The 13,949-nt window shown below is 48.3% G+C and overlaps 1 protein-coding gene across 8 annotated transcripts in view; it reads left to right on the top strand.

The window, feature by feature from the left end:
• The first annotated feature begins 814 nt into the window (after positions 1-814).
• Positions 815-13,949, top strand: part of LOC309866997 (uncharacterized protein) — a 33,237-nt gene continuing 20,102 nt past the window's right edge. For 6 of the 8 annotated variants that reach the window (XR_014312914.1, XR_014312917.1, XR_014312918.1 and 3 more), the window contains exons 1-3: positions 815-997; positions 1,566-1,687; positions 3,291-3,377. The gene's annotated coding sequence lies outside the window, so the exon portion shown is untranslated. The remainder of the gene's footprint in view (positions 998-1,565; positions 1,688-3,290; positions 3,378-13,949) is intronic. The other 2 variants (XR_014312916.1, XR_014312915.1) reach the window with 2 other exon arrangements.

The raw sequence follows: 13,949 nt of genomic DNA, 5'->3' as shown, positions 1-13,949 counted from the left end.
TGGTGGTTAGGTACTACCCCAGAAACTTACTGGATTTTTCTCCCAGGAACCAGTCTAAGGATCCCAGTAAGAATTCAGGCCTACCCCACATCACTGGGGCTTGTATTTTCACTCTAACAGATGGAGGGTGAAACTTCTTTGTTTCCTCTTCGGTTGTGTTGTTCCTGAGTTTAGCTCAGTCAGTGCAGCACAGGAGGCATTTGAGGGAAAATTTTGGATGTGAATGGACATGCCTTCCCCAGAGGCAAAGAAGTTTGTAAACTACTTTTCCAAAGTTCATACTATATGCTTTTCAAATAAAAATGCTTCTCTTCGGAAAGGGAGGGTGATGTTTTGACCTGGGCAGCATACCTGGGGCTTCAAGATTGAGCCAAATCTGAGTTCAGGGGCGTCGTGGAGGTACAGGGATCTCAGGGCCGCGACAGGGCAAATTGCAGATGGAGTGTGCCCTTCTTCTCCATAAATGGGGGGTAGCCTCCCTTCAGCAAGGCTTCGTGCTTGAGAAAGGGGAGGCTTGTTAGAAAAGGGCAGCTTTGAAACTTAATTCTCTTTGCCAAGAGCTAATGGACTGTCTTCAACGTGCATGAAAATATTTTCAGCGTGGTGACCAGAGAAGCCAAAATGAGGCCTCCACAGACCTAATTTGGCATCAGTTTATCTCCACGTGAGAAGATCTGGATGTGCTTATTTTCCTCTCTGCTATAACTGAGAGAAAAACAAACAGAAACCCTGCAAAGGTTCACTGAGACAGGAGTCAGTCACAAAAAAGGAATTTGAACCAAGATAACGTTAGTTACATTTTATCTACATGTTCCTGAAGCCTGAGCCCTACCAGTCCAACAGACCTGATTCTGCCTTTTGCCATTGCCATAAAACTTTACCGTGTGGGCAGAGACTTTGTGTAACTCAGAGACCCTCACACACAGAGGCACACACACATGCAAACCTCCTTTGATACCTTGGGGATACCACCAGAATGGACAGATTCCAAGACCAGGTGAGACCTTTCACTTTCTGACCATCTTTGCTCAGTTTGGAGAGGCCACTGTCTGTTTTATTGAAGTAGAAATCCAGGAAGGAGACACAGTGGAAGAGATTGCTCCCCTGCTTCTTGTAGCCATGGCTAGCCTGTATGGAGCTCTGATGGGGAACCAGGGAATGTTCTTTGAGAGGATTTCAGTGACTGCTTGCTAACAGTCCTAGCAGGTCATGTGATTATAATATGCATTTTTACAATTGTGGCAGCTGAGGCACAGAGAATTTAAGTGACTTATCCAACATCACACATTATATTGCTTGTGTAAAATTATAGACGCCCCCCCCCCTCCTCCCAGCCTCCTGGCTCAGGGTCCTCTAAGCAAAATGCTATAGCAGGAAGGGGAGAAGAGATCAGGCGGTGGGATACCTGAGGAGAAAACAAAGGGAGGCTCTTAAAGTCAAGGCAAGCGTGGTGTCTCCAGGGACAGTGCCATTTCTCCCCGGTGAAGTACCAGTCAAGCTCCCCAGCCTCAGAGGCCTGTCCAGGGCTCCTCGCTGCCAGGGTCACATTGCTCAACTGCCTGTAGGGGTGCTGCAGTCCTGGAAGGAAGCCCAGGCTGCAGGGCTGCCAGGCCCCGCCAATCTTCTACTCAAAGACAGAGGTGAAGGTCATCCCGGGGTAAACTCTCCTTCCAAGGACCTTTCCAAGGTAAGCCTTGTCTGTTTCAGTGTCTGCCCTCCTTCGTGTATCTCGTCGGACTCCAAAAAGACATGTCCTCTGATAAACACATCAGGGGAACTGGTGGGCTGAGTACTGGTGGGTCATGTGGGGGTCCAGGTTGGGGACCAGGTAGGGGACCAGGTAGGGGGGTGGTAGGTTCATTCCCACTCTCTCGTTTTTCTGCAGTGATCCTGTCTTCACTACAGTCCGTGATGCCCAGGACTGGATGACTTATCAGCCAAAGGCACCTCTTTTTAGTTTATGCTGCCTGTTTTCTCTGAAGAATGAAGCTCTGTCTGACCCAAATAATATAGGGGAAATGTTTGTAACTATGAGGTCACTGTCTTTTGTTGGAAATTAAAAAGCAGAGAGGACATATGCCAATGCCCACCTCTGGGATTTCTTCCCTTGTCTCTCAATAGAGTAGTAGAGCGTCTTAGACCTCAGACCATTCACCGGTACCATTGGTTGTCAAGACGATGAACACTTCTAGCCCTAAATCATGTACTATCACAGTCATTTGGTTTAAAAATATATGGACAGTTTCAATAAAAGGGATGACTAGATTAACTTAACTTTTTTTTTAAAGGATTTATTTATTTGAGAAAGAATGTGTGAGCAAGGGAGAGGGAGAAAAGCAGACTCCCTGCTGAGTGCAGAGCCTGACCTGGGGCTCAACCTGGGGTTGGGGGGGAGCGTGACCCCATTATCCTGAGATCATAACCCCTAGATCATGACCTGAGCTGAAATCAAGAGTCCAGCACTCAACTGAACCACCCAGGTGCCCAGTTGACAAAGTTTCTGAATCTAGAGTCAAGTCTCCTTGGTTAAACCTGTAATATAATAAACTTATAAGGTGTCAGGTTGGCTTGTTGGGTTTTTTTGGTTTGTTTTCTTCCCCAACAGGAAAATTCCTTTACAATGGTGAATTTGATAACAAACAGCGCTAGACTTCAGCCTCAGTCCCTGGTCCACAGGAGGCAGGAATGGAGCAGTGAGAAGAACCAACACATTTCAAGGCTCACACTGACTGCCACACTAGGAATGACCACTGCACAACTCCCTGGAACTCTGCCCACCTGCTAGTGCAGTAGAGAACTATGTTGCTTTTGATTTGTTGTTGTCACTCATTGAAGATAAAATCCACCACGGCGACAGGATTTCAGCACAACAGTCTCTTCTAGTCATGCTAGATATAGACATCCCAGCTCTTGAGAAACAAAAGCTCATTTGATGTCTCTTGCAAGGACCAGAGAGTTACAAATTTTTCTTAATGATCTGTTGAAATATTTGTATATACTTAAAAAAATAAAAAGAAAACTAACAGTCCATTCTGTGCTCTGTTTCCCTGGAAGATTTCTCATGATCTGGGAACCAAGAATTAACTCACTTCAAAATAAGCAATAAAAATTATAATACCATACTCCTAAGCAGATGGTGGGCTTGCCAGGGTTGGAGGGGGAGAAAAGCAGGTGCTCTGCTTGGGGGTAAGGTGTGATCTTTGGGACCACTGAGTGGACAGGCAAACAGAAGCATCCACAAACAGGACACACTACCAGTAAGGGCCTGTTTCCTTCCATGTTCTCCCTAGGTGTGGAGGCATCAGTCACCTGCGTGATGACTTCTCAGAACTGAGGACCCTATCCCTCAATCTCCACCCACTCCAGTGACCTGTGTGGTATATTGGGTGGTCTCTTAATGAAACAGGCTGAAGCCAGGAATTGGGGTCTAACTCTGGAGGACAGCCATAGGTTTCCTTCAGGCTATTCCAAGCAGGAAGTGCCTGGGACGCTCACTTCCCCCCAAGTAACTGTGAGGCATGAAGGGAGCAAACAAGGAAAAGAGAGGTTTAGAAGACAGAAGTGACTAGAACCATGGTGGTTCTAGACATGGCTCAGCTTTGTGGGTCAGACTTGCTGGCACAGTCACCTTATCCTTGTGCTGGGGACAGACTGGGAGAAGTCTTCACAGACAGTAGCTTCTGTCTGTGATACCAGTATAGATTATTTTTACTGGTTATAAATGCAACAGATTCAGGTTCATTCCCCTTTGCTAGAACTGTTCACTTCCCTGAGGAATTCGTGGCTTCAAGTCTACCACTAGGTGCACCCTGGCTTGTCATCTGTTCCCCCCACCCCCACCATGGGAAAGTGGCCCCAGGATGAGCAGAGAGGACACACAGCACAAGAGGTGACTAGAAGGAGGACCTACCTCAATGAGAATTCTAACTCTGAGAACCTAAGTAATTGTGAAGGACTCAAAGAGGGAGCTGAGCTTCAAGGTCACTCACTGGGTTTTTGTTGTTGTTGTTGTTGTTGTTATTTTAAAGATTGTATTTATTTATTTGAGAGAGACAGAGTCAAGGAGAAAGATCATGAGCAGGGGAGAAGGGTAGAGGGGAAAACAGGCTCCCCAGGGAGTCTGAGCAGAGAGCTTGACACAGGGCTTGATCGTAGGACCCATGATCATGACCTGAGTCTAAGGCAGATGCTTAGCTGATTGAGTCACCCAGGCGCCCTCAAGTCAGTGGGGTGGTTTTTTTTTTTTTTTTTTAAGATTTTATTTAGTTTGACAAAGAGAGATCACAAGTAGGCAGAGAGGCAGGCAGAGAAAGAAGGAGAAGCACACTCCCCACTGAGCAAAGAGCCCGATGAGGGGCTTGAACCCAGGACCCTGAGACCATGACCTGAGCTGAGGGCAGAGGTTTAACCCACTGAACCACCCAGGCGCCCCAAGTCAGTGGGTTTTAACTGAAGTTGAAACAGACTCAGAGGGGATGATTTTGTCTCCAGAAGAGACAGACTGGAGGTCACGAGAGAACTTGTCACAAAAGCTTTGTCCGCAGGAAAGCTTGCCCCTAAACTTCCAGCAGCAGAGTCTGTGCTGGAGCTCCTGCTCAGTGCCCAGCCAGGCCAGCTGGGCTGCATCCTTCACCAAACCTAGTGGTACATCTATGGTGGTCACCACAGCCCCCATCATATTCTGCATATCCTTGCCCATCTCTTGAGGGTCCTGCCCTCACTGTCCACCTGTGCCTCCAGAACATCTTAGTGGCTTCAAAGCCATTGTCACACACCCTCTCAGGCACTGACTGGGTCTTGAATGAATAGCTGTCATAGAAGCCCTCCCATGGCCCCTCTACGGTGTTGGGGGCATGATCTCTGAAGAATGGCTCTCCCTTGGAGCCATAGGCAGCGGTGAAGAGGCAGGTGTGAGCTGGAAAGTCACAGCACCAGGGGGACCGTGGCTAAGCTTGGACACCATCAGCCATGAAGTTCATTCCACCCAAGAGGTGCTCGGAAGCACTGTTGCTGACCTTTAGAAACCCATTAGTTGCAGGCCATGCAGGCACAGTCTGTCTGCATGCAGGTTTGCCTGGAATGGGTTCCCAAACTAGGGTTGCTGGCTACGATAGACCACATCATGGTTAGGACATTCCATCACATACCCAGACCAGGCACATTTTTTTTTGAGACCCATCGGGGAAAATGGGTGAAAGCAGATGTCCTGGGCACTCAGCTGGCTTCCTTGCCCTTCTCACGGCGGGCCTCGAGGGTACGAACTCAGTAGTCTGGCGGGGCAGGGAGTATCTGCAATGGCCTTGACTTCACGAAGTACTCCTTTCCCATGATTCATGCAGTCCTTACTCTGCCCCCGGGGGGAGGCTCCCAGGGGCTGGGGAGAATGAGGGCAGGTGCAGAGCCTGCTGAAGCCCGGAGAAGTCTGTGAGAGGGGAACCGAAGGCTTCAGAGAAGCCACCCAGCTTCCAGAATGGGTCCTGGATGAGCTTTTCTGGCACCTTGAGGGCTGTTGAGCCCAGCAGATGAGTGTGCTCAGTGTTCTGGAAAATGACGACAGCAGAGCCTGGCGTGGAGAAGGGGACACCCAGACCACAGCAGGCAAGGTAGCCGGGAGCTCCTTGGGGAAGTGCTTCAGATAAGCTTCAGAGGTACCCCCAGGCACTTACTTCAAGGGCTCTTGATGTAGCCCTTCCTCACAAGTTACAAGGATGGCGGGTCTGAGGTGGCCAGGCCCTTCAGCAGCCCCTGTGTTGTCTGGCGGGGACTCACCATAGCCCCTAGGAGCCGCTTGATATCTGCCACTCCTGCTCTGTGGCATGGGACAGGCACTGCCCACACTCCCACGGTGCAGGGCTCCTGGGCAGGGAAGGTTTGGAAGGCCTCACAGCCGTAAAAGAAAGGACGGTTGAGGTGCGAGACTTTCCATCAGCAGTGTTTCCCAAAATGGAAACCATCTACCAAGGGTAGACCAGGTTTGCGGTCCAGTTTTCTAATAGTCTCCTTTTCACTCCTTCACCAGAATGTGTCTTTGTTTCTCTTGGCTTGGAGGAAATGCAACTTTCTTCCTCCGGGTCTCATCCTGCTCTTCTTCCTTCAGTAACCCCTGGACCTTAGGGATGTGGTACATAGCAACGGGGTGTCTCCCTTTGCTGCCCACCCCCCAAGGTGAGTCCTCTCTGGAGCCTTGGGTACAAGCTGATTTTACAAGTCTGGCTCCTCCCAACACCCTCTGCCTCACTCCTGGCCTGGGTGAATGCCCCCCGGGGCCCTTGCAGGGGCAGCTCAGGGGTGTGGCCGTGTGGGAGTCCTATTGGCTCAGGGCTTCTCAAGTGCTCCTTCTCACAGAGTAAACACTGCAGACAGAATTCACCACACCAAAGAGCTTGGTCAGCCCCAGCCCACCCAACTTTCCTGGCACATCGGCCAGGAGTTCAAGCCCTTCTCTGCTGGGGGCCTCTGGGCTCTCATACCCAGAAGGGCAAGGAAATCACGCATCTCTGGGCTTTCCCTAGGACTGAGGACAAAGGCTTGGAGTCTGAAGGTTGCATGGGATTGCCACAGGGTTCCAAACAAGGGTTCCAAACAAGGGTTTAAAACAAAACCCTTTGTGGTCTTATTAGAATACTCACAGATGTTCAAATTTTAGATTTTCTACCTCCAGGACTCTTATATCAGCAGCAATGTTGATTTGGTTTGTTTTCTTCCTCCATAAGGTGTAGGCAAATAGGTGGTCAAAATGAACAAAATGGAAGGGTCTTTGATGGCTTCAATACATTGGGGATGGGTTCACTGACAGGCTTATCAGCTGGGCCTCAGCCACAAGCTTTCAGTAATGAAAGAGAGTAGTCAGGAGCTTTTTAATACAATCCAGCCTCAAGTCAGTATTTCAGGGGGTACAGAGCAGCATGGCGAGGGCAAGGTGGGATTGGGTGATAGTGGGGCAGTGGTGGGGTCAGGGGCACTTCCTTGGGGAACCAGCGGACCCATTCCCTCTCTGCCCCCCAACCTTCACTGCCTCCCAGGCTCCTCCTCCCATTTCCAGTTGGGATCCACTTGTAGGTTGTTTTAAACCAGTCATTCAAAGCACAGTTTAGCTGTTCCCCCAAAGACTTTAACTTAAAAAAAAAAAAAAAAATCCAACGGGGGATAATTGTTCACATCTGCCTAATGTTTCCACGTGAAAAGACATAATAGACTGTAAGATTTTGAGTTACAATAGCTTTCAGTTTATAATTAAAATCAAATGGGTAAAATTCAAGCGAAAGAACTAGATGCTTCTGATAGGTAGTCTTTATATGAGGACTCAACACAACACGTTCTGTTAGCAATAGCATTGATTTTTCTGATTTTTTTCTACTTTTGTGCAGGTGAGGTAGGAAGGAGCAGATGTTTTGTGTCTCACAAGACAATAACTCATTTCATTATGACTACTTGGCTTCACCTTGTTTGTGCTGTCCATTGTTAACAGAGGCCCACGGTGCTGTCACTGGGGCCTAAAATGTACCATAAGGAGCCAGAGGGCCTTGGGAGAACTGAAAATCATTGCCTTGGCCTGACCCAGTCACCTGTCCCAAGAAAAATCATACCCCATCGTCCATGAAGTTTCAGAGAGACTCAGCTTTGACTCAGCTGCTGCTGTGGACCACAGCCCTTGCTGCTCTGGGCCCACAAGGCCCTCAGCCACAGGACTGAGAACACTAATGCCAGCAGACATTATAGACCAATGACCGAAGAGCAGGCTTGTGTTGGAAAGAACACAGCTATAGGGCAAGACTGGTGAATAAATTAGCATAGGGGTGTGGGGTCTGACTGGAGCTTGATGGAGAAGTCCAAGTGTGCTGTGAGTTCAGCTGAAGCTAAGATTCCAATGAAAGACTAATGTGGTCTAAAGGTAGACAGTAGGTGCTTAGTGAATGCTTAACTGGATAAATCAGAAGATGCTGGTCAGAGGGTCCTGCGTGGAGGTGGGCTAGGGAACCAGCTGGGGTTGCTGAGGATCTATGGAAAGAATTATTGCCGCTTGAACCAGGGGATTTCCTTGAGGGAACAGGCACCAGGCTGCAGAACTGAGCACAAAAGTCAGATTTGTTTAAGTAAGGTAGGACAGAAACTGCTCCTTGCTGACACAGTATCTACACTCACCTTTTCCCTTAGTAACACAACAGATTTTAACTTGGATGGCAATGTGCCCAGCTCTATGGTACATTCATCTGTCACATTTAGAGTTGGGATGGCCATTGAGGTATAAGTTTAAGCTGTTGGGTGGGTCTTCTGTTCTTTAAGAGGTGCTACTGTACAGATGTACTCACTTTTTCCCCTTCTCCCTTCCCCCTGTGCCTTTCTGGAAAAGGAAGATCAGTGTGATGGCTGGTGCTCTAGCTGCCACACTAGACCATGAGGTGAATGTGAAGATGGAAATCATAGGCTAAGAATGGCAGAACAGAAAGACAAGAGAACCTGGAATCTTGATAACATTGTAGCTCCCATACCAGCCAGACCCCAGCCGCCTTTTATGGGAGAGAGAAATAGGCTTCTACCTTATTGAAACCACTGTTATTTCTTCATTAACCTGGAATATCAAAAGTCTAGAAATCTTGAGAAGCCTTTAAGAGTGAAAAATTAGGGGTTTGGTTTATTTTGTTTGGTTTTTTATTTGTTTGGTTTTTTTGGTATATTTAAGTAAGCTTTAAGACAAGGTGATTTAAAATGACAAATACAGTCTTTCTCTCTGAGCTCAGGCATAAAAAGTAACCAAGGAGTTACATATTATTGGGTTATGTATTTATTTGGGTTAAATAAAAATAGGTTTTATTGTCTCATGTAATTGAGAAGTCCAGAGGTCAGGTAGGCTTCAGATAAGGCCCAATATTGTAGCTAGACAACTCAATGAAGTTCCAATGTCTTTGGATGTCAGTGAAGACATCAATTTCACCTAACATTAGACCACAAGGTCCCTGAAACTCTTGGCAAAGTCTTCTTGTATCTGGACCGGATCCCCAAACCAATCACTGTGACTAGGAAGGCTAGGACAATGAGACCCTCTAGATGGTCCACTCAAAGACTTGTAACAAGGATTTTCCTCCCAATAGCACGGTTGGGGAAGTATGGGACCTTGTTGGGAGGGAGAGAAAAAAAGGGAATGCATGTAGGGAGGCTACCACATGTCCTACACCTCTCCTGGCCATTGTCACCACCTAGTGTTGTTAAAGGAGTGTCATTTAAAGGACTTTTTGAAAAGGCAAAGTTTTCTTGCTCTCAATTGTGTTTCTATTCTCCTCGAAGCCAGTAATCGGCTTATTGGTTTGAGGTAAGGCATCCGATTTCCCGACAACTTTTGCTCTTTCATTCACTGATTCAATCGTAGATAATATCTTAGGTGCTATTTTGTTTTTTTCCAAACATAGATATCTTAGGTGCTAGTGGTGTGTCGTACAGCTGGCAGGTCATGCCGGAGAGGACAGGCACATATTAAGCCATTATGATTGGCGGCCCTAGCAGATGTGGGTACCCAGACTCTTTAGAAAACTCAGAAAACAAGCATGAGGGCCTGGGAAATAAGACAGGTAAGTCTCTCTAGTGACAAGGGAAAGGGACTAGCAGTTGGGCATAGGGTGATGCCCAGAAAGGGTGCACCAATGTAGGGCTCTTGGCAAGGCCCCTGGGTAGGTCGGGTTTCCTGAGACCGAGGAAGGGAGAGTGGGGTGGGGGTGCCTCTGGGGACGTCATGCTGTGCCTGTTTTGCGGTCTGACCAGGACTGGCTTTGCAATTAGGGTTCTGGGTCTCCCTGGCTAGGAAGTCTCTGGGGGTCGGGGGGAGGATGGGTGAAAGCAGTGGTTCCTAATGTGGGCTTGGGAGCATTTGGGGGATAAAATGCTAGGAAGGGAGCACAGATCCCTGAAACGTCCAGGAAGGATTTTTCCCAGTCCAGATAGCTTGCTGCTCTCCTGACCCTGGACAAGCTCAGGAGTTTTCAGTTTATCATGACACAATTCTCCCCTCCCTGACCCACCCGCCTGCAATAGTCAGAGAATAAGGGCTTCATAACCCAAATAGTTCACAGTATGGTATTTGTCTCTATTTAAAATCATCTCCCATGGGGTTCAATTAACAATGTACATGTCAAACTATGTCACACCCATTACTTGCTCTAATTTGGTCAGGCTGGGTCAGGCAGTCCCCGATCTGATGGGAGCTGTGAGCCTCTCAGCTGAGAGCCAGGACGGTGGTGCCTGGGCTGTCCTTGGCCTGAGCTGCAGCAGGCCGTAATGTCACACTGGGAACTACCAGGCAGCAGGAGGTGACCGGTCAAGCTCATGAGGACAGTGCTCTGTGATAACAGCCCCCTTTATCAGAGCTTCACCCCTGGAGACAGTTGGATGTGGGTTTGAATCCCGGCTCCCTCATTCAGCAAATTGGTGATCTTGGGCAAGTTCTTTAACCTTTCTGAGCCTCATTTTCCACTTCTGTGAAAAGGGAATACTCGTCACACTTCATTCATAAGGGCTGTAGTTGAGGATTAAGTGAGATAATGTGTGTAAAATGTTCGGCAGAATGCCTGGCCTTTTATAAGGACTCTGTACTAGCTACTAGTCATAGTATTGAATTTTTTTATCTTGTTCAGTCCTTCAAAACTGGGGCTCCTCCTACAATTACCCACAGGAAATATTTCACCAGCCCTCCAGAAACCAAGAGAAGACAGACAGCCCTTCCTGGAGGTCATGCAGGGTAGTCAGAGAAGCCACAATGGTATTTTGACATCAGAATTATTAAATATGTGGCAAGACCAGCCTTGACTTTAAAAATAGTTCAGTGAGGGTACAGAAAGCTTCTATCTCTGCCTGATGGAGATCACAAAATGCCTTTCTGTGGCCATTCAACTGTCCTGCAGGGCTCCAAAGAAGCAGACATAAGGGTGCTGGGTCAGTCATTCTCTCCATTTTAAAGAGAGGTAAACGGAGGCAGAGAGCAGTCCACATACATGTGAACAGTTCCTTCCCTCACCTCTCAAAGGACAAGTGAAACTGTGGTAACTATAGAGCTAGAAGCCGAAATTCCTGCCCAAATGACTTGAGACTGAGGCATCTGGGTCATCAACCACAACGGAAGCCAATATTGGGGAAATTATCTGGGGTTAAAGGCACGAAGGCCATGCTTCTTACCCTCTTCCACATTCAAAATCTCTGGCGGTAGTGTGCAGGTCCATCTGTGGGCACGTCCAGGAGGCGATGTATTATAGAAAAAGCCATGGATCATATTCAGGAGACCTGTACTCGCCCTCAGTCCTCCCAAACCAGCTGTGTGACCTTGGAAAAGTTACTGTACCTCAGATCTTACATCAGAAACGGAAGGGAAGGGGTTGGATGACATCAGTATTTCCCAAGCCTGACAGCTCATGACTTCACAGGGTCATGTCAGGGGAGGGGCAGTGGGTGGCGATCTGAAGCCCGCCAGCCTGTATTCTGAAGTGTTCTCGGTGATTCTAGAACAGTCACCATCGGGAAGCCTGGCCAGATGCTATCTGAAATGTCCCAGCTCCAATGTTGTCTGACTCCAAAGCCCCTTTGAGCACATTCCACACAATTCCACACAGTCCAGGCCAGAGACGGCAGCCCTTATCTATGAACTCCCATGAGAAAGTCAGTGTGAAATCCCAGAGAACAGCCAACATGGCAGAACGTCTGGCGGGGGTGATACAAGGAGGAGGGGCCGTGTGTGCTGGGGCTCCAGCTTCAGGGCCAGCTGGGTGTTGGAGCCTGCAACTCAGGCTTGCCAGGGGCCGCAGTGCTTTCTCCCTGACCATGACCATTCTTTGCCGTGCTCCTCAGGGCCTGGGGCCTTCTCGCCATTGGGCTGTAGTCTCGAACACCCAACACACCTGTCCTGAGACTGAAAGACATCAAGCATCCCAGCAGGCCTGCCTTGTATCCTTGAGGCTGGGATCCTTCACGTGAGCTTTTGAAATCAGTCATGTGTCTCCAGCTGCCCTCGAGTTACAAAAATCCTTCTTTTAATGAGGAGCTGCGGAATGCTAAGCCGCAAGCTGCTTTTAGCTCTTTCAAAAGTTTCAATTATGGATTAATCCTGACATTCTTTGGCTTTAGTAAATGGGCAGGAGGTTTTTGTGTGTCTGTGTGGTGATGTGGGAGGAGTGGAGGCCGAGGCAAGAATAAATCATGGCTCTCGGGCCTGAATTTGATCCAGGAAATGTGTGTCTAGACACCCTCTGGGTGGCAGAGAGAATAGGGGAGGCGGGGGGTCCATGGCGGGAGCTTCTCTGTGGCCCCTCATGCCTCCGAGGTACCCAAGCAGGATGGGGGCTGCCCGGGTGTGTTTGCGGGGTGGGGGAGGGGTGCGGAGGGTGCATCTTGGCCAATGGGGCTGGCCTCCCCTTGTTCCTGATTCTTGAAAAAAGTCAAAGCTCTCCATTTTACCTGAATTCTACTAATTATAAAATGTTGAGACATTTAGTTTAGAAAATTCCTCAGACCAAGCCAATCCCACCATTTAACCTCAGGTTGAGACTGAGGAGAGAGCCTGGCTTCAGGGACTGATCATTTGGGACTCTGGTCCCAAATGAGCTGAGCCACGCACCCCCCCCCCACACACACACACCCAGAGCTTCTTAAGTCTTCAGAGCTAAATCCAACTCCTACTTGGCAATTTCCATTGTTGGAGGGAAAGAAGACCCTGGCTTTCTAAAGTTCTAGAAATCCCCTTTCTCTTTGGCAGTGTAACACCCCACTGCAGGGCTTTGGGGCTGTCATCCCCACCTCCCCTTCCCCTCCATCTGCCCTTGCTCCCAGTAAACCCCAATAACAGAGAGCCCATTCCTTGGACAGTATGCAGGCTGTAGCATGGTCTCTGTTCCCATGCCAGAAAACAGACCCAAGGCACAGGGGAGTACCATATGACATGGACAACCTTGAGCCATCAACTTATTTTAAGAGGTAAATCATTTGGGTACTTTGGTGCTCTATCAAAAACAACTTACTCATGACAACATGTCACAGAGGCTGAGCAATGGCTCTAGAATTTCTATATAGGGGAATCTTGGAGGTAGCATTTTGTTTGGAAACAAGGAATAGCTAAAGGACTCTTCCTAAAGCTACATGGCATATTAGACTCTCTTTTTACTTAAATGGCACATGTATTTAAAAAACAAAGAAATCCCCTAGAAGCCCTGTGATTGGTCAGGACACATGCAAGTGCAACAAGATAAAGACATCTTCCCTCTACCCCCGCTGTCGCCCCCCACCCCGTCCCTGCTTCTGCACGGGGAGGGAAATGGGCAGAAGGTCCCCGAACAATCCAGGGGCAACATGAAGATGGATGAAGAGGGTACATTCTCACCACCAGGCTGAGCTGTTCTGGATAAAACCAAACATGCTCCTTGGCAAAGGTGAGGGGTCATGTCAGAATGTCCCAAGACACCTGCTCCCATGGGCTTCTCCCGGCCAGGCAGACAGATGGCTCATTATGACCAACAGGCAGCCTCGAGGCCTGGGGCCCTGGATTGTTGGCACCAGATGGCCTGGGGGACAGGGACTTTACCTCATTGCTCAGATTGTATCCCAGGGGATCCTGTCCCTGTTCCCTTCTTGGGATCAGCAAACTCAAGGAACACCAGGGAAGATTTTCTTAGAGTTTACTTCAGAGTAATTTTTATACTCTAGAAGAGTGACATAAAATATAATGCTCCTGACTTGTCCGGAAGTGGTCGAATTCTGTCACCATAAGGCCACTGTTTGGTATTATTTCAAGTAAGTGATCCATGTATAACCCGAAGGGTTTCAATATTTAAAAATAAACAAGCCATTGAACCTTCACTAAATTGGTGGTTGTCATCACATGTAATAACTGCCTCACAAGTGTGTCAGTCCCTTCTGGAAAACTGGTCACCAGCGACTGGCGAGAAATCACACTGTTCTTATTGAAAAGTTCTCTGTTA

The sequence above is a fragment of the Mustela nivalis genome (assembly GCF_964662115.1).
Source record: "Mustela nivalis genome assembly, chromosome: 6".
In the NCBI taxonomy this organism is placed as follows: Eukaryota; Metazoa; Chordata; class Mammalia; order Carnivora; family Mustelidae; genus Mustela; species Mustela nivalis.
This window is presented reverse-complemented; position numbering and strand designations above follow the sequence as displayed.